At 48.7% G+C, this 18,399-nt stretch overlaps 40 non-coding genes across 40 annotated transcripts; all 40 read left to right on the top strand.

Annotated features, from left to right (window-relative positions):
- Window positions 1-28: 28 nt before the first annotated feature.
- LOC141065147 (U5 spliceosomal RNA) lies at window positions 29-144 on the top strand. Its single transcript, XR_012226288.1, has one exon. It is a non-coding gene; the product is annotated as a U5 spliceosomal RNA (small nuclear RNA).
- A 314-nt stretch (window positions 145-458) lies between these two features.
- Window positions 459-574, top strand: LOC141064411 (U5 spliceosomal RNA). Its single transcript, XR_012225625.1, has one exon. It is a non-coding gene; the product is annotated as a U5 spliceosomal RNA (small nuclear RNA).
- A 287-nt stretch (window positions 575-861) lies between these two features.
- On the top strand, window positions 862-978 carry LOC141064306 (U5 spliceosomal RNA). The gene has a single exon (XR_012225530.1). It is a non-coding gene; the product is annotated as a U5 spliceosomal RNA (small nuclear RNA).
- A 314-nt stretch (window positions 979-1,292) lies between these two features.
- On the top strand, window positions 1,293-1,408 carry LOC141064155 (U5 spliceosomal RNA). The gene has a single exon (XR_012225393.1). It is a non-coding gene; the product is annotated as a U5 spliceosomal RNA (small nuclear RNA).
- Window positions 1,409-1,722: 314 nt separating this feature from the next.
- LOC141064863 (U5 spliceosomal RNA) lies at window positions 1,723-1,838 on the top strand. Its single transcript, XR_012226031.1, has one exon. It is a non-coding gene; the product is annotated as a U5 spliceosomal RNA (small nuclear RNA).
- A 306-nt stretch (window positions 1,839-2,144) lies between these two features.
- On the top strand, window positions 2,145-2,260 carry LOC141065089 (U5 spliceosomal RNA). The gene has a single exon (XR_012226235.1). It is a non-coding gene; the product is annotated as a U5 spliceosomal RNA (small nuclear RNA).
- A 314-nt stretch (window positions 2,261-2,574) lies between these two features.
- LOC141064926 (U5 spliceosomal RNA) lies at window positions 2,575-2,690 on the top strand. Its single transcript, XR_012226088.1, has one exon. It is a non-coding gene; the product is annotated as a U5 spliceosomal RNA (small nuclear RNA).
- A 314-nt stretch (window positions 2,691-3,004) lies between these two features.
- LOC141064300 (U5 spliceosomal RNA) lies at window positions 3,005-3,118 on the top strand. Its single transcript, XR_012225525.1, has one exon. It is a non-coding gene; the product is annotated as a U5 spliceosomal RNA (small nuclear RNA).
- A 1,819-nt stretch (window positions 3,119-4,937) lies between these two features.
- Window positions 4,938-5,053, top strand: LOC141064114 (U5 spliceosomal RNA). Its single transcript, XR_012225356.1, has one exon. It is a non-coding gene; the product is annotated as a U5 spliceosomal RNA (small nuclear RNA).
- A 314-nt stretch (window positions 5,054-5,367) lies between these two features.
- LOC141064007 (U5 spliceosomal RNA) lies at window positions 5,368-5,483 on the top strand. Its single transcript, XR_012225261.1, has one exon. It is a non-coding gene; the product is annotated as a U5 spliceosomal RNA (small nuclear RNA).
- Window positions 5,484-5,797: 314 nt separating this feature from the next.
- Window positions 5,798-5,913, top strand: LOC141064991 (U5 spliceosomal RNA). The gene has a single exon (XR_012226146.1). It is a non-coding gene; the product is annotated as a U5 spliceosomal RNA (small nuclear RNA).
- Window positions 5,914-6,226: 313 nt separating this feature from the next.
- Window positions 6,227-6,342, top strand: LOC141065195 (U5 spliceosomal RNA). Its single transcript, XR_012226334.1, has one exon. It is a non-coding gene; the product is annotated as a U5 spliceosomal RNA (small nuclear RNA).
- A 307-nt stretch (window positions 6,343-6,649) lies between these two features.
- On the top strand, window positions 6,650-6,765 carry LOC141064497 (U5 spliceosomal RNA). Its single transcript, XR_012225702.1, has one exon. It is a non-coding gene; the product is annotated as a U5 spliceosomal RNA (small nuclear RNA).
- A 323-nt stretch (window positions 6,766-7,088) lies between these two features.
- Window positions 7,089-7,204, top strand: LOC141064040 (U5 spliceosomal RNA). The gene has a single exon (XR_012225291.1). It is a non-coding gene; the product is annotated as a U5 spliceosomal RNA (small nuclear RNA).
- A 314-nt stretch (window positions 7,205-7,518) lies between these two features.
- Window positions 7,519-7,634, top strand: LOC141065148 (U5 spliceosomal RNA). The gene has a single exon (XR_012226289.1). It is a non-coding gene; the product is annotated as a U5 spliceosomal RNA (small nuclear RNA).
- A 314-nt stretch (window positions 7,635-7,948) lies between these two features.
- Window positions 7,949-8,064, top strand: LOC141064254 (U5 spliceosomal RNA). The gene has a single exon (XR_012225483.1). It is a non-coding gene; the product is annotated as a U5 spliceosomal RNA (small nuclear RNA).
- Window positions 8,065-8,378: 314 nt separating this feature from the next.
- LOC141064084 (U5 spliceosomal RNA) lies at window positions 8,379-8,495 on the top strand. Its single transcript, XR_012225328.1, has one exon. It is a non-coding gene; the product is annotated as a U5 spliceosomal RNA (small nuclear RNA).
- A 314-nt stretch (window positions 8,496-8,809) lies between these two features.
- On the top strand, window positions 8,810-8,925 carry LOC141064120 (U5 spliceosomal RNA). Its single transcript, XR_012225361.1, has one exon. It is a non-coding gene; the product is annotated as a U5 spliceosomal RNA (small nuclear RNA).
- A 314-nt stretch (window positions 8,926-9,239) lies between these two features.
- Window positions 9,240-9,355, top strand: LOC141065114 (U5 spliceosomal RNA). The gene has a single exon (XR_012226258.1). It is a non-coding gene; the product is annotated as a U5 spliceosomal RNA (small nuclear RNA).
- A 306-nt stretch (window positions 9,356-9,661) lies between these two features.
- Window positions 9,662-9,777, top strand: LOC141064950 (U5 spliceosomal RNA). Its single transcript, XR_012226109.1, has one exon. It is a non-coding gene; the product is annotated as a U5 spliceosomal RNA (small nuclear RNA).
- Window positions 9,778-10,084: 307 nt separating this feature from the next.
- LOC141063674 (U5 spliceosomal RNA) lies at window positions 10,085-10,200 on the top strand. The gene has a single exon (XR_012224962.1). It is a non-coding gene; the product is annotated as a U5 spliceosomal RNA (small nuclear RNA).
- A 318-nt stretch (window positions 10,201-10,518) lies between these two features.
- LOC141065235 (U5 spliceosomal RNA) lies at window positions 10,519-10,634 on the top strand. Its single transcript, XR_012226369.1, has one exon. It is a non-coding gene; the product is annotated as a U5 spliceosomal RNA (small nuclear RNA).
- Window positions 10,635-10,948: 314 nt separating this feature from the next.
- Window positions 10,949-11,064, top strand: LOC141063815 (U5 spliceosomal RNA). The gene has a single exon (XR_012225089.1). It is a non-coding gene; the product is annotated as a U5 spliceosomal RNA (small nuclear RNA).
- A 314-nt stretch (window positions 11,065-11,378) lies between these two features.
- LOC141063631 (U5 spliceosomal RNA) lies at window positions 11,379-11,494 on the top strand. Its single transcript, XR_012224923.1, has one exon. It is a non-coding gene; the product is annotated as a U5 spliceosomal RNA (small nuclear RNA).
- A 314-nt stretch (window positions 11,495-11,808) lies between these two features.
- On the top strand, window positions 11,809-11,924 carry LOC141064941 (U5 spliceosomal RNA). Its single transcript, XR_012226101.1, has one exon. It is a non-coding gene; the product is annotated as a U5 spliceosomal RNA (small nuclear RNA).
- Window positions 11,925-12,237: 313 nt separating this feature from the next.
- LOC141064900 (U5 spliceosomal RNA) lies at window positions 12,238-12,353 on the top strand. The gene has a single exon (XR_012226065.1). It is a non-coding gene; the product is annotated as a U5 spliceosomal RNA (small nuclear RNA).
- A 307-nt stretch (window positions 12,354-12,660) lies between these two features.
- LOC141064852 (U5 spliceosomal RNA) lies at window positions 12,661-12,776 on the top strand. Its single transcript, XR_012226021.1, has one exon. It is a non-coding gene; the product is annotated as a U5 spliceosomal RNA (small nuclear RNA).
- A 313-nt stretch (window positions 12,777-13,089) lies between these two features.
- On the top strand, window positions 13,090-13,205 carry LOC141064041 (U5 spliceosomal RNA). Its single transcript, XR_012225292.1, has one exon. It is a non-coding gene; the product is annotated as a U5 spliceosomal RNA (small nuclear RNA).
- A 314-nt stretch (window positions 13,206-13,519) lies between these two features.
- Window positions 13,520-13,635, top strand: LOC141065149 (U5 spliceosomal RNA). Its single transcript, XR_012226290.1, has one exon. It is a non-coding gene; the product is annotated as a U5 spliceosomal RNA (small nuclear RNA).
- A 314-nt stretch (window positions 13,636-13,949) lies between these two features.
- Window positions 13,950-14,065, top strand: LOC141063995 (U5 spliceosomal RNA). The gene has a single exon (XR_012225250.1). It is a non-coding gene; the product is annotated as a U5 spliceosomal RNA (small nuclear RNA).
- A 307-nt stretch (window positions 14,066-14,372) lies between these two features.
- LOC141063941 (U5 spliceosomal RNA) lies at window positions 14,373-14,488 on the top strand. Its single transcript, XR_012225201.1, has one exon. It is a non-coding gene; the product is annotated as a U5 spliceosomal RNA (small nuclear RNA).
- A 314-nt stretch (window positions 14,489-14,802) lies between these two features.
- Window positions 14,803-14,918, top strand: LOC141063953 (U5 spliceosomal RNA). Its single transcript, XR_012225212.1, has one exon. It is a non-coding gene; the product is annotated as a U5 spliceosomal RNA (small nuclear RNA).
- Window positions 14,919-15,232: 314 nt separating this feature from the next.
- LOC141065150 (U5 spliceosomal RNA) lies at window positions 15,233-15,348 on the top strand. Its single transcript, XR_012226291.1, has one exon. It is a non-coding gene; the product is annotated as a U5 spliceosomal RNA (small nuclear RNA).
- Window positions 15,349-15,662: 314 nt separating this feature from the next.
- On the top strand, window positions 15,663-15,778 carry LOC141064553 (U5 spliceosomal RNA). The gene has a single exon (XR_012225754.1). It is a non-coding gene; the product is annotated as a U5 spliceosomal RNA (small nuclear RNA).
- A 314-nt stretch (window positions 15,779-16,092) lies between these two features.
- LOC141064309 (U5 spliceosomal RNA) lies at window positions 16,093-16,208 on the top strand. The gene has a single exon (XR_012225533.1). It is a non-coding gene; the product is annotated as a U5 spliceosomal RNA (small nuclear RNA).
- Window positions 16,209-16,522: 314 nt separating this feature from the next.
- LOC141063817 (U5 spliceosomal RNA) lies at window positions 16,523-16,638 on the top strand. Its single transcript, XR_012225090.1, has one exon. It is a non-coding gene; the product is annotated as a U5 spliceosomal RNA (small nuclear RNA).
- A 314-nt stretch (window positions 16,639-16,952) lies between these two features.
- On the top strand, window positions 16,953-17,068 carry LOC141064567 (U5 spliceosomal RNA). Its single transcript, XR_012225767.1, has one exon. It is a non-coding gene; the product is annotated as a U5 spliceosomal RNA (small nuclear RNA).
- Window positions 17,069-17,382: 314 nt separating this feature from the next.
- LOC141065231 (U5 spliceosomal RNA) lies at window positions 17,383-17,498 on the top strand. The gene has a single exon (XR_012226366.1). It is a non-coding gene; the product is annotated as a U5 spliceosomal RNA (small nuclear RNA).
- A 314-nt stretch (window positions 17,499-17,812) lies between these two features.
- LOC141064902 (U5 spliceosomal RNA) lies at window positions 17,813-17,928 on the top strand. The gene has a single exon (XR_012226066.1). It is a non-coding gene; the product is annotated as a U5 spliceosomal RNA (small nuclear RNA).
- A 314-nt stretch (window positions 17,929-18,242) lies between these two features.
- On the top strand, window positions 18,243-18,358 carry LOC141063996 (U5 spliceosomal RNA). Its single transcript, XR_012225251.1, has one exon. It is a non-coding gene; the product is annotated as a U5 spliceosomal RNA (small nuclear RNA).
- The last annotated feature ends 41 nt before the right edge of the window (window positions 18,359-18,399 follow it).

Here is an 18,399-nt window from a genome sequence, read left to right on the forward strand (position 1 = left end):
GTAGGTCAGGAGGAAGCCCTTGCCCAGTATACTCTGGCTTCTCTTCAGAACGTAAAAATCTTTCGCCTTTTACTAAAGATTTCCGTGGAGAGAAGCAAAACTGAATTTTGTGGCAATTTTTGCACGCTCCAGCTTGCTGGGGCTTCCTTAAATGGGTTCAACAACAGAATGAAGTAATGAGTGGGTGGGGTTTTGGTGGGAGACTGTACTCTGGGGCTGCTGGGAAATGTCTCTCATTTGAATATTGTAGCAGTGGATGGCCTTCTTCCAGGCAGCAGGACATGTGACTCTCTGGCAGCAAGATGGAGCTGAACATGGAGCAGCCTGCGGAAAATGGGCTGTGTGTTGCCGTTTTTGTTTTTCTATAGCCAAACCACGCACCCACTTCTAGGTGGTCTCCCTGGGCCAAATGAGGGCTGTGCCCATGGTGGTAGGTCAGGAGGAAGCCCTTGCCCAGTATACTCTGGCTTCTCTTCAGAATGTAAAAATCTTTCGCCTTTTATTAAAGATTTCAGTGGAGAGAAGCAAAACTGAGTTTTGTGGCAATTTTTGCACGCTCCAGCTTGCTGGGACTTCTTTAAATGGGTTCAACAACAGAAAGAAGGAATGAGTGGGTGGGGTTTTGGGAAATGTCTCTCATTTGAATATTGTAGCTCTGGATGGCCTTCTTCCAGGCAGCGGGACATGTGACTCTCTGGCAGCACGATGGAGCTGAACACGGAGCAGCCTGTGGAAAATGGGCTGTGTGTTGCCGTTTTTGTTTTTACATAGCAAAACCACGCACCCACTTCTAGGTGGTCTCCCTGGGCCTAATGAGGGTTGCGGCCATGTTGGTAGGTCTGGAGGAAGCCTTTGCCCAGTATACTCTGGCTTTTCTTCAAAACGTAAAAAATCTTTTGCCTTTTACTAAAGATTTCCGTGGAGAGAAGCAAAACTGAGTTTTCTGGCATTATTTGCACGCTCCAGCTTGCTGGGGCTTCCTTAAATGGGTTCAACAACAGAATGAAGGAATGAGTGTGTGGGGTTTTGGTGAGAGACTGTACTCTGGGGCTCCTGGGAAATGTCTCTCATTTGAATATTGTAGCAGTGGATGGCCTTCTTCCAGGCAACGGGACATGTGACTCTCTGGCAGCACGATGGAGCTGAACACGGAGCAGCCTGCGGAAAATGGGCTGTGTGTTGCCATTTTTGTTTTTCCATAGCCAAACCATGCACCCACTTCTAGGTGGTCTCCCTGGGCCAAATGAGGGCTGTGCCCATGGTGTTAGGTCAGGAGGAAGCCCTTGCCCAATATACTCTGGCTTCTCTTCTGAACGTAAAAATCTTTCGCCTTTTAATAAAGATTTCCGTGGAGAGAAGCAAACCTGAGTTTTGTTGAAATTTTTGCATGCTCCAGCTTCCTGGGGCTTCCTTAAATGGGTTCAACAACAGAATGAAGGAATGAGTGGGTGGGGTTTTGGTGGGAGACTGTACTCTGGGGCTGCTGGGATCTGTCTCTCATTTGAATATTGTAGCAGTGGATGGCATTCTTCTAGGCAGCGGGACATGTGACTCTCTGGCAGCACGATGGAGCTGAACACGGAGCAGCCTGCGGAAAATGGGCTGTGTGTTGCTGTTTTTGTTTTTCCATAGCCAAACCACGCACCCACTTCTAGGTGGTCTCCCTGGGCCAAATGAGGGCTGTGCCCATGGTGGTAGGTCAGGAGCAAGCCCTTGCCCAGCATACTCTGGCTTCTCTTCAGAACGTAAAAATCTTTTGCCTTTTACTAAAGATTTCCGTGAAGAGAAGCAAAACTGAGTTTTGTGGCAATTTTTGCATGCTCCAGCTTCTTGGGGCTTCCTTAAATGGGATCAATGAAAGAATGAGTGGGTGGGGTTTTGGTGGGAGCCTGTACTCTGGGGCTGATGGGAAATGCTTCTCATTTGAATATTGTAGCAGTGGATGGCCTTCTTCCAGGCAGCGGGACATGTGACTCTCTGGCAGCAAGATGGAGCTTAACACAGAGCAGCCTGCGGAAAATGGGCTGTGTGTTGCCGTTTTTGTTTTTCCATAGCCAAACCACGCACCCACTTCTAGGTGGTCTCCCTGGGCCAAATGTGGGCTGCGGCCATGGTGGTAGGTCAGGAGGAAGCCCTTGCGCCGTGTACTCTGGCTTTTCTACAGAACGTAAAAATCTTTTGCCTTTTACTAAAGATTTCCGTGGAGAGAAGCAAAACTGAGTTTTGTGCCAATTTTTGCACGCTCCAGCTTGCTGGGGCTTCCTTAAATGGGTTTAACAACAGAATGAATTAATGAGTGGGTGGGGTTTTGGTGGGAGACTGTACTCTGGGGCTGCTGGGAAATGTTTCTCATTTGAATATAGTAGCCGTGGATGGCCTTTTTTCAGTCAGCGGGACACGTGACGCTCTGGCAGCAGGATGGAGCTGAACACGGAGCAGCCTGCGGAAAATGGGCTGTGTGTTGCCGTTTTTGTTTTTAAATCGCCAAACCACGCACCCACTTCTAGGTGGTCTCCCTGGGCCAAATGAGGGCTGCGGCCATGGTGGTAGGTCAGGAGGAAGCCCTTGCGCAGTATACTCTGGCTTTTCTTCAGAACGTAAAAATCTTTCGCCTTTTACTAAAGATTTCCGTGGAGAGAAGCAAAACTGAGTTTTTTGGCAATTTTTGCACGTTCCAGCTTGCTGGGGCTTCCTTAAATGGGTTCAACAACAGAATGAAGGAATGAGTGGGTGGGGTTTTGGTGGGAGACTGTACTCTGGGGCTGCTGGGAAATGTCTCTCATTTGAATTTTGTAGCAGTGGATGGCCTTCTTCCAGGCAGCGGGACATGTGACTCTCTGGCAGCAGGATGGAGCTGAACACGGAGCAGCCTGCGGAAAATGGGCTGTGTGTTGCCGTTTTTGTTTTTCCATAGCCAAACCACGCACCCACTTCTAGGTGGTCTCCCTGGGCCAAATGAGGGCTGTGCCCATGGTGGTAGGTCAGGAGGAAGCCCTTGCCCAGTATACTCTGGCTTCTCTTCAGAACGTAAAAATCTTTCGCCTTTTACTAAAGATTTCCGTGGAGAGAAGCAAAACTGAATTTTGTGGCAATTTTTAGAATCATAGAATCATAGAATCGTAGAGTTGGAAGGGACCTCCTGGGCCATCTGGTCCAACCCCCTGCTCAAAGCAGGATTCGCTAAATCATCCCAATCAGATGTCTGTCCAGCCTCTGTTTGAAGACTTCCATTGAAGGAGAACTCACCACTTCTCGTGGCAGCCTGTTCCACTCATTGATCACTCTAACTGTCAAAAAGTTTTTTCTAATATCTAATCTGTGTCTCCTCCCATTCAGTTTCATCCCATTGCTTCTAGTCTTTCCTTGTGCAAATGAGAATAAAGTTGATCCTTCTACAATGTGACATCCCTTTAGATATTTGTAGACAGCAATTAAGTCTCCTCTCAGTCTTCTCTTTTGCAAACTAAACATTCCCAAATCCTGCAACCTTTCCTCATAAGACAGGGTTTGCAGACCGGTCACCATTCTGGTCGCTCTTTTCTGAACTTGCTCCAGTTTGTTGATGTCTTTTTTAAAATGTGGTGCCCAAAACTGGACACAATATTCCAGATGTGGTCTGACCAAAGAGGAGTAGAGGGAAATAATGACTTCACGTGATCTAGACTGTATGCTTCTGTTAATACATCCTAGAACTGCATTTGCCTTTTTTGCTGCTGCATCACACTGTTGACTCATATTCAGTCTGTGATCTATTAGTATACCCAAGTCTTTTTCACATGTGCTGTCACTTAGCCCTATTCCTCCCATTCTATATATGCTTTTTTCATTTTTATTGCCCAGATGTAGTACTTTGCATTTCTCCCTGTTAAAAACCATTCTGTTAGTTACTGCCCACTTCTCCAGTTTATTTAAATCTTTTTGAATCCTCTCTCTCTCTTCTCTAGAATTAGCTATCCCTCCTAGCTTTGTGTCATCAGCAAATTTAATCAGTTTACCCTCAATTCCTTCATCTAAATCGTTGATAAAGATGTTGAACAATACAGGGCCCAGGACAGAGCCCTGTGGTACCCCACTTGAGACATTCTTCCAACTGGATGTGCAGCCATTTACGACCACTCTTTGGGTCCGATCACTAAGCCAGCTATGAATCCACCTAACAGTTGCCTTGTCCATTCCATACTTAGTCATTTTTTCAATAAGGATTGTATGAGAGACTTTGTCAAATGCTTTGCTGAAGTCAAGATATACTATATCTACAGCATTTCCTTGATCCACCCAATCAGTGATACCGTCATAGAAGGAAATTAAGTTAGTCTGACATGACTTATTAGTTACAAACCCATGCTGACTCTGTTTGATCACTTCATTCTTATCCAGGTATTGACTTACATGTTGTTTAATAATTTGTTCAAAGATCTTTCCTGGTATAGAAGTCAGACTCACTGGCCTATAGTTGCCTGGGTCCACCTTCTTCCCCTTTTTGAAGATAGGAACAACATTTGCTCTTCTCCAGTCTTCTGGCACTTCTCCTGTTCTCCAAGAATTTTCAAAGATTATGGAGAGTGGTTCAGAAATTTCTTCTGCTATCTCCTTCAGTACTCCACGCTCCAGCTTGCTGGGGCTTCCTTAAATGGGTTCAACAACAGAATGATGGAATGAGTGGGTGGGGTTTTGGTGGGAGACTGTACTCTGGGGCTGCTGGGAAATGTCTCTCACTTGAATATTGTAGCAGTGGATGGCCTTCTTCCAGGCAGCGGGACATGTGACTCTCTGGCAGCAAGATGGAGCTGAACATGGAGCAGCCTGCGGAAAATGGGCTGTGTGTTGCCGATTTTGTTTTTCCATAGCCAAACCACGCACCCACTTCTAGGTGATCTCCCTGGGCCAAATGAGTGCTGTGCCCATGGTGGTAGGTCAGGAGGAAGCCCTTGCCCAGTAAACTCTGGCTTCTCTTCAGAATGTAAAAATCTTTCGCCTTTTATTAAAGATTTCCGTGGAGAGAAGCAAAACTGAGTTTTGTGGCAATTTTTGCACGCTCCAGCTTGCTGGGACTTCCTTAAATGGGTTCAACAAAAGAATGAAGGAATGAGTGGGTGGGGTTTTGGTGGGAGACTGTACTCTGGGGCTGCTGGGAAATGTCTCTCATTTGAATATTGTAGCTCTGGATGGCCTTCTTCCAGGCAGCGGGACATGTGACTCTCTGGCAGCACGATGGAGCTGAACACGGAGCAGCCTGTGGAAAATGGGCTGTGTGTTGCCGTTTTTGTTTTTCCATAGCAAAACCACGCACCCACTTCTAGGTGGTCTCCCTGGGCCAAATGAGGGCTGTGCCCATGGTGTTAGGTCAGGAGGAAGCACTTGCCCAGTATACTCTGGCTTTTCTTCAGAACGTAAAAATCTTTCGCTTTTTACTAAAGATTTCCGTGGAGAGAAGCAAAACTGAGTTTTGTGGCAATTTTTGCACGCTCCAGCTTGCTGGGGTTTCCTTAAATGGGTTCAACAACAGAATGAAGGAATGAGTGGGTGGGGTTTTGGTGGGAGACTGTACTCTGGGGCTGCTGGGAAATGTCTCTCATTTGAATATTGTAGCAGTGGATGGCGTTCTTCCAGGCAGCGGGACAGGTGACTTTCTGGCAGCAAGATGGAGCTGAACACGGAGCAGCCTGCGGAAAATGGGCTGTGTGTTGCCGTTTTTGTTTTTCCATAGCCAAACCACGCACCCTCTTCTAAGTGGTCTCCCTGGGCCAAATGAGGGCTGTGCCCATGGTGGTAGGTCAGGAGGAAGCCCTTGCCCAGTATACTCTGGCTTCTCTTCAGAACGTAAAAATCTTTCGCCTTTTACTAAAGATTTCCGTGGAGAGAAACAAAACTGAGTTTTGTGGCAATTTTTGCACGCTCCAGCTTGCTGGGGCTTCCTTAAATGGGTTCAACAACAGAATGAAGGAATGAGTGGGTGGTTTTTGGTGGGAAACTGTACTATGGGGCTGCTGGGAAATGTCTTTCATTTGAATATTGTAGCAGTGGATGGCCTTCTTCCAGGCAGCGGGACATGTGACTCTCTGGCAGCAGGATGGAGCTGAACACAGAGCAGCCTGCGGAAAATGGGCTGTGTGTTGCCGTTTTTGTTTTTCCATAGCCAAACCACGCACCCACTTCTAGGTGGTCTCCCTGGGCCAAATGAGGGCTGTGCCCATGGTGGTAGGTCAGTAGGAAGCCCTTGCCCAGTATACTCTGGCTTTTCTTCAGAACGTAAAAATCTTTCGCCTTTTACTAAAGATTTCCGTGGAGAGAAGCAAAACTGAGTTTTGTGGCAATTTTTGCACGCTCCAGCTTGCTGGCGCTATGGGTTCAACAACAGAATGAAGGAATGAGTGGGTGGGGTTTTGGTGGGAGACTGTACTCTGGGGCTGCTGGGAAATGTCTCTCATTTGAATATTGTAGCAGTGGATGGCGTTCTTCCAGGCAGCGGGACAGGTGACAATCTGGCAGCAAGATGGAGCTGAACACGGAGCAGCCTGCGGAAAATGGGCTGTGTGTTGCCGTTTTTGTTTTTCCATAGCCAAACCACGCACCCACTTCTAGGTGGTCTCCCTGGGCCAAATGAGGGCTGTGCCCATGGTGTTAGGTCATGAGGAAGCACTTGCCCAGTATACTCTGGCTTCTCTTCAGAACGTAAAAATCTTTCGCCTTTTACTAATGATTTCCGTGGAGAGAAGCAAAACTAAGTTTTGTGGCAATTTTTGCACTCTCCAGCTTGCTGGGGTTTCCTTAAATGGGTTCAACAACAGAATGAAGGAATGAGTGGGTGGGGTTGGGTGGGGTTTGGTGGGAGACTGTACTCTGGGGCTGATGGGAGATGCCTCTCATTTGAATATTGTAGCAGTGGATGGCCTTCTTCCAGGCAGCGGGACATGTGACTTTCTGGCAGCAGGATGGAGCTGAACACGGAGCAGCCTGCGGAAAATGGGCTGTGTGTTGCCGTTTTTGTTTTTCCATAGCCAAACCACGTACCCACTTCTAGGTGGTCTCCCTAGGCCAAATGAGAGCTGTGCCCATGGTGGTAGGTCAGGAGGAAGCCATTGCCCAGTATACTCTGGCTTCTCTTCAGAATGTAAAAATCTTTCGCCTTTTACTAAAGATTTCTGTGGAGAGAAGCAAAACTGAGTTTTGTGGCAATTTTTGCACGCGCCAGCTTGCTGGGGCTACCTTAAATGGGTTCAACAACAGAATGAAGGAATGAGTGGGTGGGGTTTTGGTGGGAGACTGTACTCTGGGGCTGCTGGGAAATGTCTCTCATTTGAATATTGTAGCAGTGGATGGCGTTCTTCCAGGCAGCGGGACAGGTGACAATCTGGCAGCAAGATGGAGCTGAACACGGAGCAGCCTGCGGAATATGGGCTGTGTGTTGCCGTTTTTGTTTTTCCATAGCGAAACCACGCATCCACTTCTAGGTGGTCTCCCTGGGCCAAATGAGGGCTGTGCCCATGGTGGTAGGTCAGGAGGAAGCCCTTGCCCAGTATACTCTGGCTTCTCTTCAGAACGTAAAAATCTTTCGCCTTTTACTAAAGATTTCCGTGGAGAGAAGCAAAACTGAATTTTGTGGCAATTTTTGCACGCTCCAGCTTGCTGGGGCTTCCTTAAATGGATTCAACAACAGAATGAAGGAATGAGTGGGTGGGGTTTTGGTGGGAGACTGTACTCTGGGGCTGCTGGGAAATGTCTCTCATTTGAATATTGTAGCAGTGGATGGCCTTCTTCCAGGCAGCGGGACATGTGACTCTCTGGCAGCAAGATGGAGCTGAACATGGAGCAGCCTGCGGAAAATGGGCTGTGTGTTGCCGTTTTTGTTTTTCTATAGCCAAACCACGCACCCACTTCTAGGTGGTCTCCCTGGGCCAAATGAGGGCTGTGCCCATGGTGGTAGGTCAGGAGGAAGCCCTTGCCCAGTATACTCTGGCTTCTCTTCAGAATGTAAAAATCTTTCGCCTTTTATTAAAGATTTCAGTGGAGAGAAGCAAAACTGAGTTTTGTGGCAATTTTTGCACGCTCCAGCTTGCTGGGGCTTCCTTAAATGGGTTCAACAACAGAAAGAAGGAATGAGTGGGTGGGGTTTTGGTGGGAGACTGTACTCTGGGGCTGTTGGGAAATGTCTCTCATTTGAATATTGTAGCTCTGGATGGCCTTCTTCCAGGCAGCGGGTCATGTGACTCTCTGGCAGCACGATGGAGCTGAACACGGAGCAGCCTGTGGAAAATGGGCTGTGTGTTGCCGTTTTTGTTTTTACATAGCAAAACCACGCACCCACTTCTAGGTGGTCTCCCTGGGCCTAATGAGGGTTGCGGCCATGTTGGTAGGTCTGGAGGAAGCCTTTGCCCAGTATACTCTGGCTTTTCTTCAAAACGTAAAAAATCTTTTGCCTTTTACTAAAGATTTCCGTGGAGAGAAGCAAAACTGAGTTTTCTGGCATTTTTTGCACGCTCCAGCTTGCTGGGGCTTCCTTAAATGGGTTCAACAACAGAATGAAGGAATGAGTGGGTGGGGTTTTGGTGGGAGACTGTACTCTGGGGCTCCTGGGAAATGTCTCTCATTTGAATATTGTAGCAGTGGATGGCCTTCTTCCAGGCAACGGGACATGTGACTCTCTGGCAGCACGATGGAGCTGAACACGGAGCAGCCTGCGGAAAATGGGCTGTGTGTTGCCATTTTTGTTTTTCCATAGCCAAACCACGCACCCACTTCTAGGTGGTCTCCCTGGGCCAAATGAGGGCTGTGCCCATGGTGGTAGGTCAGGAGGAAGCCCTTGCCCAATATACTCTGGCTTCTCTTCAGAAGGTAAAAATCTTTCGCCTTTTAATAAAGATTTCCGTGGAGAGAAGCAAACCTGAGTTTTGTTGAAATTTTTGCATGCTCCAGCTTGCTGGGGCTTCCTTAAATGGGTTCAACAACAGAATGAAGGAATGAGTGGGTGGGGTTTTGGTGGGAGACTGTACTCTGGGGCTGCTGGGATCTGTCTCTCATTTGAATATTGTAGCAGTGGATGGCATTCTTCTAGGCAGCAGGACATGTGACTCTCTGGCAGCACGATGGAGCTGAACACGGAGCAGCCTGCGGAAAATGGGCTGTGTGTTGCTGTTTTTGTTTTTCCATAGCCAAACCATGCACCCACTTCTAGGTGGTCTCCCTGGGCCAAATGAGGGCTGTGCCCATGGTGGTAGGTCAGGAGCAAGCCCTTGCCCAGCATACTCTGGCTTTTCATCAGAACGTAAAAATCTTTTGCCTTTTACTAAAGATTTCCGTGAAGAGAAGCAAAACTGAGTTTTGTGGCAATTTTTGCATGCTCCAGCTTCTTGGGGCTTCCTTAAATGGGATCAATGAAAGAATGAGTGGGTGGGGTTTTGGTGGGAGCCTGTACTCTGGGGCTGATGGGAAATGCTTCTCATTTGAATATTGTAGCAGTGGATGGCCTTCTTCCAGGCAGCGGGACATGTGACTCTCTGGCAGCAGGATGGAGCTGAACACGGAGCAGCCTGCGGAAAATGGGCTGTGTGTTGCCGTTTTTGTTTTTAAATCGCCAAACCACGCACCCACTTCTAGGTGGTCTCCCTGGGCCAAATGAGGGCTGCGGCCATGGTGGTAGGTCAGGAGGAAGCCCTTGCGCAGTATACTCTGGCTTTTCTTCAGAACGTAAAAATCTTTCGCCTTTTACTAAAGATTTCCGTGGAGAGAAGCAAAACTGAGTTTTTTGGCAATTTTTGCATGCTCCAGCTTGCTGGCGCTATGGGTTCAACAACAGAATGAAGGAATGAGTGGGTGGGTTTTTGGTGGGAGACTGTACTCTGGGGCTTATGGGAAATGCCGCTCATTTGAATATTGTAGCAGTGGATGGCCTTCTTCCAGGCAGCGGGACATGTGACTCTCTGGCAGCAGGATGGAGCTGAACACGGAGCAGCCTGCGGAAAATGGGCTGTGTGTTGCCGTTTTTGTTTTTCCATAGTCAAACCATGCACCCACTTCTAGGTGGTCTCCCTGGGCCAAATGAGGGCTGTGCCCATGGTGGTAGGTCATGAGTAAGCCCTTACCCAGTATACTCTGGTTTCTCTTCAGAATGTAAAAATCTTTCGCCTTTTACTAAAGATTTCCGTGGAGAGAAGCAAAACTGAGTTTTGTGGCAATTTTTGCACGCCCCAGCTTGCTGTGGCTTTCTTAAATGGGTTCAACAACAGAATGAAGGAATGAGTGGGTGGGTGGGGTTTTGGTGGGAGACTGTACTCTGGGGCTGCTGGGAAATGTCTCTCATTTGAAAATTGTAGTAGTGGATGGCCTTCTTCCAGGCAGCGGGACATGTGACTCTCTGGCAGCATGATGGAGCTGAACACGGAACAGCCTGCGGAAAATGGGCTGTGTTTTGCCTTTTTTGTTTTTCCATAGCCAAACCATGCACCCACTTCTAGGTGGTCTCCCTGGGCCAAATGAGGGCTGGGCCCATGGTGGTAGGTCAGGAGGAAGCTCTTGCTCAGTATACTCTGGCTTCTCTTCAGAACGTAAAATTCTTTTGCCTTTTACTAAAGATTTCCGTGGAGAGAAGCAAACCTGAGTTTTGTGGCAATTTTTGCACGCTCCAGCTTGCTGGGGCTTCCTTAAATGGGTTCAACAACAGAATGAAGGAATGAGTGGGTGGGGTTTTGGTGGGAGACTGTACTCTGGGGCTGCTGGGAAATGTCTCTCATTTGAATATTGTAGCTGTGGATGGCCTTCTTCCAGGCAGCGGGACATGTGACTCTCTGGCAGCACGATGGAGCTGAACACGGAGCAGCCTGTGGAAAATGGGCTGTGTGTTGCCGTTTTTGTTTTTCCATAGCCAAACCACGCACCCACTTCTAGGTGGTCTCCCTGGGCCAAATGAGGGCTGTGCACATGGTGGTAGGTCAGGAGGAAGCCCTTGACCAGTATACTCTGGCTTTTCTTCAGAACGTAAAAATCTTTCGCTTTTTACTAAAGATTTCCGTGGAGAGAAGCAAAACTGAGTTTTGTGGCAATTTTTGCACGCTCCAGCTTGCTGGGGCTACCTTAAATGGGTTCAACAACAGAATGAAGGAATGAGTGGGTGGGGTTTTGGTGGGAGACTGTACTCTGGGGCTGATGGGAGATGCCTCTCATTTGAATATTGTAGCAGTGGATGGCCTTCTTCCAGGCAGCGGGACATGTGACTTTCTGGCAGCAGGATGGAGCTGAACACGGAGCAGCCTGCGGAAAATGGGCTGTGTGTTGCCGTTTTTGTTTTTCCATAGCCAAACCACGCACCCACTTCTAGGTGGTCTCCCTGGGCCAAATGAGGGCTGTGCCCATGGTGTTAGGTCAGGAGGAAGCCCTTGCCCAGTATACTCTGGCTTCTCTTCAGAACGTAAAAATCTTTCGCCTTTTACTAAAGATTTCTGTGGAGAGAAGCAAAACTGAGTTTTGTGGCAATTTTTGCACGCTCCAGCTTGCTGGGGTTTCCTTAAATGGGTTCAACAACAGAATGAAGGAATGAGTGGGTGGGGTTTTGGTGGGAGACTGTACTCTGGGGCTGCTGGGAAATGTCTCTCATTTGAATATTGTAGCAGTGGATGGCGTTCTTCCAGGCAGCGGGACAGGTGACTTTCTGGCAGCAAGATGGAGCTGAACACGGAGCAGCCTGCGGAAAATGGGCTGTGTGTTGCCGTTTTTGTTTTTCCATAGCCAAACCACGCACCCTCTTCTAGGTGGTCTCCCTGGGCCAAATGAGGGCTGTGCCCATGGTGGTAGGTCAGGAGGAAGCCCTTGCCCAGTATACTCTGGCTTCTCTTCAGAACGTAAAAATCTTTCGCCTTTTACTAAAGATTTCCGTGGAGAGAAACAAAACTGAGTTTTGTGGCAATTTTTGCATGCTCCAGCTTGCTGGGGCTTCCTTAAATGGGTTCAACAACAGAATGAAGGAATGAGTGGGTGGATTTTGGTGGGAGACTGTACTATGGGGCTGCTGGGAAATGTCTCTCATTTGAATATTGTAGCAGTGGATGGCCTTCTTCCAGGCAGCGGGACATGTGACTCTCTGGCAGCAGGATGGAGCTGAACACAGAGCAGCCTGCGGAAAATGGGCTGTGTGTTGCCGTTTTTGTTTTTCCATAGCCAAACCACGCACCCACTTCTAGGTGGTCTCCCTGGGCCAAATGAGGGCTGTGCCCATGGTGGTAGGTCAGGAGGAAGCCCTTGCCCAGTATACTCTGGCTTTTCTTCAGAACGTAAAAATCTTTCGCCTTTTACTAAAGATTTCCGTGGAGAGAAGCAAAACTGAGTTTTGTGGCAATTTTTGCACGCTCCAGCTTGCTGGGGCTATGGGTTCAACAACAGAATGAAGGAATGAGTGGGTGGGGTTTTGGTGGGAGACTGTACTCTGGGGCTGCTGGGAAATGTCTCTCATTTGAATATTGTAGCAGTGGATGGCGTTCTTCCAGGCAGCGGGACAGGTGACAATCTGGCAGCAAGATGGAGCTGAACACGGAGCAGCCTGCGGAAAATGGGCTGTGTGTTGCCGTTTTTGTTTTTCCATAGCCAAACCACGCACCCACTTCTAGGTGGTCTCCCTGGGCCAAATGAGGGCTGTGCCCATGGTGGTAGGTCAGGAGGAAGCCCTTGCCCAGTATACTCTGGCTTCTCTTCAGAACGTAAAAATCTTTCGCCTTTTACTAAAGATTTCCGTGGAGAGAAGCAAAACTGAGTTTTGTGGCAATTTTTGCACTCTCCAGCTTGCTGGGGTTTCCTTAAATGGGTTCAACAACAGAATGAAGGAATGAGTGGGTGGGGTTTGGTGGGAGACTGTACTCTGGGGCTGATGGGAGATGCCTCTCATTTGAATATTGTAGCAGTGGATGGCCTTCTTCCAGGCAGCGGGACATGTGACTTTCTGGCAGCAGGATGGAGCTGAACACGGAGCAGCCTGCGGAAAATGGGCTGTGTGTTGCCGTTTTTGTTTTTCCATAGCCAAACCACGTACCCACTTCTAGGTGGTCTCCCTAGGCCAAATGAGAGCTGTGCCCATGGTGGTAGGTCAGGAGGAAGCCATTGCCCAGTATACTCTGGCTTCTCTTCAGAATGTAAAAATCTTTCGCCTTTTACTAAAGATTTCTGTGGAGAGAAGCAAAACTGAGTTTTGTGGCAATTTTTGCACGCGCCAGCTTGCTGGGGCTACCTTAAATGGGTTCAACAACAGAATGAAGGAATGAGTGGGTGGGGTTTTGGTGGGAGACTGTACTCTGGGGCTGCTGGGAAATGTCTCTCATTTGAATATTGTAGCAGTGGATGGCGTTCTTCCAGGCAGCGGGACAGGTGACAATCTGGCAGCAAGATGGAGCTGAACACGGAGCAGCCTGCGGAATATGGGCTGTGTGTTGCCGTTTTTGTTTTTCCATAGCGAAACCACGCATCCACTTCTAGGTGGTCTCCCTGGGCCAAATGAGGGCTGTGCCCATGGTGGTAGGTCAGGAGGAAGCCCTTGCCCAGTATACTCTGGCTTCTCTTCAGAACGTAAAAATCTTTCGCCTTTTACTAAAGATTTCCGTGGAGAGAAGCAAAACTGAATTTTGTGGCAATTTTTGCACGCTCCAGCTTGCTGGGGCTTCCTTAAATGGATTCAACAACAGAATGAAGGAATGAGTGGGTGGGGTTTTGGTGGGAGACTGTACTCTGGGGCTGCTGGGAAATGTCTCTTATTTGAATATTGTAGCAGTGGATGGCCTTCTTCCAGGCAGCGGGACATGTGACTCTCTGGCAGCAAGATGGAGCTGAACATGGAGCAGCCTGCGGAAAATGGGCTGTGTGTTGCCGTTTTTGTTTTTCTATAGCCAAACCACGCACCCACTTCTAGGTGGTCTCCCTGGGCCAAATGAGGGCTGTGCCCATGGTGGTAGGTCAGTAGGAAGCCCTTGCCCAGTATACTCTGGCTTTTCTTCAGAACGTAAAAATCTTTCGCCTTTTACTAAAGATTTCTGTGGAGAGAAGCAAAACTGAGTTTTGTGGCAATTTTTGCACGCACCAGCTTGCTGGCGCTATGGGTTCAACAACAGAATGAAGGAATGAGTGGGTGGGGTTTTGGTGGGAGACTGTACTCTGGGGCTTATGGGAAATGCCTCTCATTTGAATATTGTAGCAGTGGATGGCCTTCTTCCAGGCAGCGGGACATGTGACTCTCTGGCAGCAGGATGGAGCTGAACACGGAGCAGCCTGCGGAAAATGGGCTGTGTGTTGCCGTTTTTGTTTTTCCATAGCCAAACCACGCACCCACTTCTAGGTGGTCTCCCTGGGCCAAATGAGGGCTGTGCCCATGGTGGTAGGTCAGGAGGAAGCCCTTGCCCAGTATACTCTGGCTTCTCTTCAGAACGTAAAAATCTTTCGCCTTTTACTAAAGATTTCCGTGGAGAGAAGCAAAACTGAGTTTTGTGGCAATTTTTGCACGCTCCAGCTTGCTGGGGCTACCTTAAATGGGTTCAACAACAGAATGAAGGAATGAGTGGGTGGGGTTTTGGTGGGAGACTGTACACTGGGGCTGCTGGGAGATGTCTCTCATTTGAATATTGTAGCAGTGGATGGCCTTCTTCCAGGCAGCGGGACATGTGACTTTCTGGCAGCAGGATGGAGCTGAACACGGAGCAGCCTGCGGAAAATGGGCTGTGTGTTGCCGTTTTTGTTTTTCCATAGCCAAACCACGTACCCACTTCTAGGTGGTCTCCCTAGGCCAAATGAGAGCTGTGCCCTTGGTGGTAGGTCAGGAGGAAGCCCTTGCCCAGTATACTCTGGCTTCTCTTCAGAACGTAAAAATCTTTCGCCTTTTACTAAAGATTTCCGTGGAGAGAAGCAAAACTGAGTTTTGTGGCAATTTTTGCACGCTCCAGCTTGCTGGGGCTTCCTTAAATGGGTTCAACAACAGAATGAAGGAATGAGTGGGTGGGGTTTTGGTGGGAGACTGTACTCTGGGGCTGCTGGGAAATGTCTCTCATTTGAATATTGTAGCAGTGGATGGCGTTCTTCCAGACAGCGGGACAGGTGACAATCTGGCAGCAAGATGGAGCTGAACACAGAGCAGCCTGCGGAAAATGGGCTGTGTGTTGCCGTTTTTGTTTTTCCATAGCCAAACCACGCACCCACTTCTAGGTGGTCTCCCTGGGCCAAATGAGGGCTGTGCCCATGGTGGTAGGTCAGGAGGAAGCCCTTGCCCAGTATACTCTGGCTTCTCTTCAGAACGTAAAAATCTTTCGCCTTTTACTAAAGATTTCCGTGGAGAGAAGCAAAACTGAATTTTGTGGCAATTTTTGCACGCTCCAGCTTGCTGGGGCTTCCTTAAATGGGTTCAACAACAGAATGAAGGAATAAGTGGGTGGGGTTTTGGTGGGAGACTGTACTCTGGGGCTGCTGGGAAATGTCTCTCATTTGAATATTGTAGCAGTGGATGGCCTTCTTCCAGGCAGCGGGACATGTGACTCACTGGCAGCAAGATGGAGCTGAACATGGAGCAGCCAGCGGAAAATGGGCTGTGTGTTGCCGTTTTTGTTTTTCCATAGCCAAACCACGCACCCACTTCTAGGTGGTCTCCCTGGGCCAAATGAGGGCTGTGCCCATGGTGGTAGGTCAGGAGGAAACACTTGCCCAGTATACTCTGGCTTTTCATCAGAATGTAAAAATCTTTCGCCTTTTATTAAAGATTTCCGTGGAGAGAAGCAAAACTGAGTTTTGTGGCAATTTTTGCACGCTCCAGCTTGCTGGGACTTCCTTAAATGGGTTCAACAACAGAATGAAGGAATGAGTGGGTGGGGTTTTGGTGGGAGACTGTACTCTGGGGCTGCTGGGAAATGTCTCTCATTTGAATATTGTAGCAGTGGATGGCCTTCTTTCAGGCAACGGGACATGTGACTCTCTGGCAGCACGATGGAGCTGAACACGGAGCAGCCTGCGGAAAATGGGCTGTGTGTTGCCATTTTTGTTTTTCCATAGCCAAACCACGCACCCAATTCTAGGTGGTCTCCCTGGGCCAAATGAGGGCTGTGCCCATGGTGGTAGGTCAGGAGGAAGCCCTTGCCCAGTATACTCTGGCTTCTCTTCAGAACGTAAAAATCTTTCGCCTTTTACTAAAGATTTCCGTGGAGAGAAGCAAACCTGAGTTTTGTGGCAATTTTTGCATGCTCCAGCTTGCTGGGGCTTCCTTAAATGGGTTCAACAACAGAATGAAGGAATGAGTGGGTGGGGTTTTGGTGGGAGACTGTCCTCTGTGGCTGCTGGGATCTGTCTCTCATTTGAATATTGTAGCAGTGGATGGCCTTCTTCTAGGCAGCGGGACATGTGACTCTCTGGCAGCACGATGGAGCTGAACACGGAGCAGCCTGTGGAAAATGGGCTGTGTGTTGCCATTTTTGTTTTTCCATAGCCAAACCACGCACCCACTTCTAGGTGGTCTCCCTGGGCCAAATGAGGGCTGTGCACATGGTGGTAGGTCAGGAGGAAGCCCTTGATCAGTATACTCTGGCTTTTCTTCAGAACGTAAAAATCTTTCGCTTTTTACTAAAGATTTCCGTGGAGAGAAGCAAAACTGAGTTTTGTGGCAATTTTTGCACGCTCCAGCTTGCTGGGGCTACCTTAAATGGGTTCAACAAAAGAATGAAGGAATGAGTGGGTGGGGTTTTGGTGGGAGACTGTACTCTGGGGCTGATGGGAGATGCCTCTCATTTGAATATTGTAGCAGTGGATGGCCTTCTTCCAGGCAGCGGGACATGTGACTTTCTGGCAGCAGGAGGGAGCTGAACACGGAGCAGCCTGCGGAAAATGGGCTGTGTGTTGCCGTTTTTGTTTTTCCATAGCCAAACCACGCACCCACTTCTAGGTGGTCTCCCTGGGCCAAATGAGGGCTGTGCCCATGGTGTTAGGTCAGGAGGAAGCCCTTGCCCAGTAAACTCTGGCTTCTTTTCATAACGTAAAAATCTTTCGCCTTTTACTAAAGATTTCCGTGGAGAGAAGCAAAACTGAGTTTTGTGGCAATTTTTGCACGCTCCAGCTTGCTGGGGCTTCCTTAAATGGGTTCAACAACAGAATGAAGGAATGAGTGGGTGGGGTTTTGGTGGGAGACTGTACTCTGGGGCTGCTGGGAAATGTCTCTCATTTGAATATTGTAGCAGTGGATGGCGTTCTTCCAGGCAGCGGGACAGGTGACGATCTGGCAGCAAGATGGAGCTGAACACGGAGCAGCCTGCGGAAAATGGGCTGTGTGTTGCCGTTTTTGTTTTTCCATAGCCAAACCACGCACCCACTTCTAGGTGGTCTCCCTGGGCCAAATGAGGGCTGTGCCCATGGTGGTAGGTCAGGAGGAAGCCCTTGCCAAGTATACTCTGGCTTCTCTTCAGAACGTAAAAATCTTTCGTCTTTTACTAAAGGTTTCCGTGGAGAGAAGCAATACTGAGTTTTGTAGCAATTTTTGCACGCTCCAGCTTGCTGGGGCTTCCTTAAATGGGTTCAACAACAGAATGAAGGAATGAGTGGGTGGGGTTTTGGTGGGAGACTGTACTCTGGGGCTGCTGGGAAATGTCTCTCATTTGAATATTGTAGCAGTGGATGGCCTTCTTCCAGGCAGCGGGACATGTGACTCTCTGGCAGCAGGATGGAGCTGAACACGGAGCAGCCTGCGGAAAATGGGCTGTGTGTTGCCGTTTTTGTTTTTCCATAGCCAAACCACGCACCCACTTCTAGGTGGTCTCCCTGGGCCAAATGAGGGCTGCGGCCATGGTGGTAGGTCAGGAGGAAGCCCTTGCGCAGTATACTCTGGCTTTTCTTCAGAACGTAAAAATCTTTCGCCTTTTACTAAAGATTTCCGTGGAGAGAAGCAAAACTGAGTTTTGTGGCAATTTTTGCACGCTCCAGCTTGCTGGGGCTTCCTTAAATGGGTTCAACAACAGAATGAAGGAATGAGTGGGTGGGGTTTTGGTGGGAGACTGTACTCTGGGGCTGCTGGGAAATGTATCTCATTTGAATATTGTAGCAGTGGATGGCCTTCTTCCAGGCAGCGGGACATGTGACTCTCTGGCAGCACGATGGAGCTGAACACGGAGCAGCCTGTGGAAAATGGGCTGTGTGTTGCCGTTTTTGTTTTTCCATAGCCAAACCACGCACCCACTTCTAGGTGGTCTCCCTGGGCCAAATGAGGGCTGTGCCCATGGTGGTAGGTCAGGAGGAAGCCCTTGCCCAGTATACTCTGGCTTTTCTTCAGAACGTAAAAATCTTTCGCCTTTTACTAAAGATTTCTGTGGAGAGAAGCAAAACTGAGTTTTGTGGCAATTTTTGCACGCACCAGCTTGCTGGCGCTATGGGTTCAACAACAGAATGAAGGAATGAGTGGGTGGGGTT

The sequence above is a fragment of the Dendrobates tinctorius genome, unplaced genomic scaffold (assembly GCF_039654945.1).
Source record: "Dendrobates tinctorius isolate UK_male_01 unplaced genomic scaffold, ASM3965494v1 ptg000250l, whole genome shotgun sequence".
Classification (NCBI taxonomy): domain Eukaryota; kingdom Metazoa; phylum Chordata; class Amphibia; order Anura; family Dendrobatidae; genus Dendrobates; species Dendrobates tinctorius.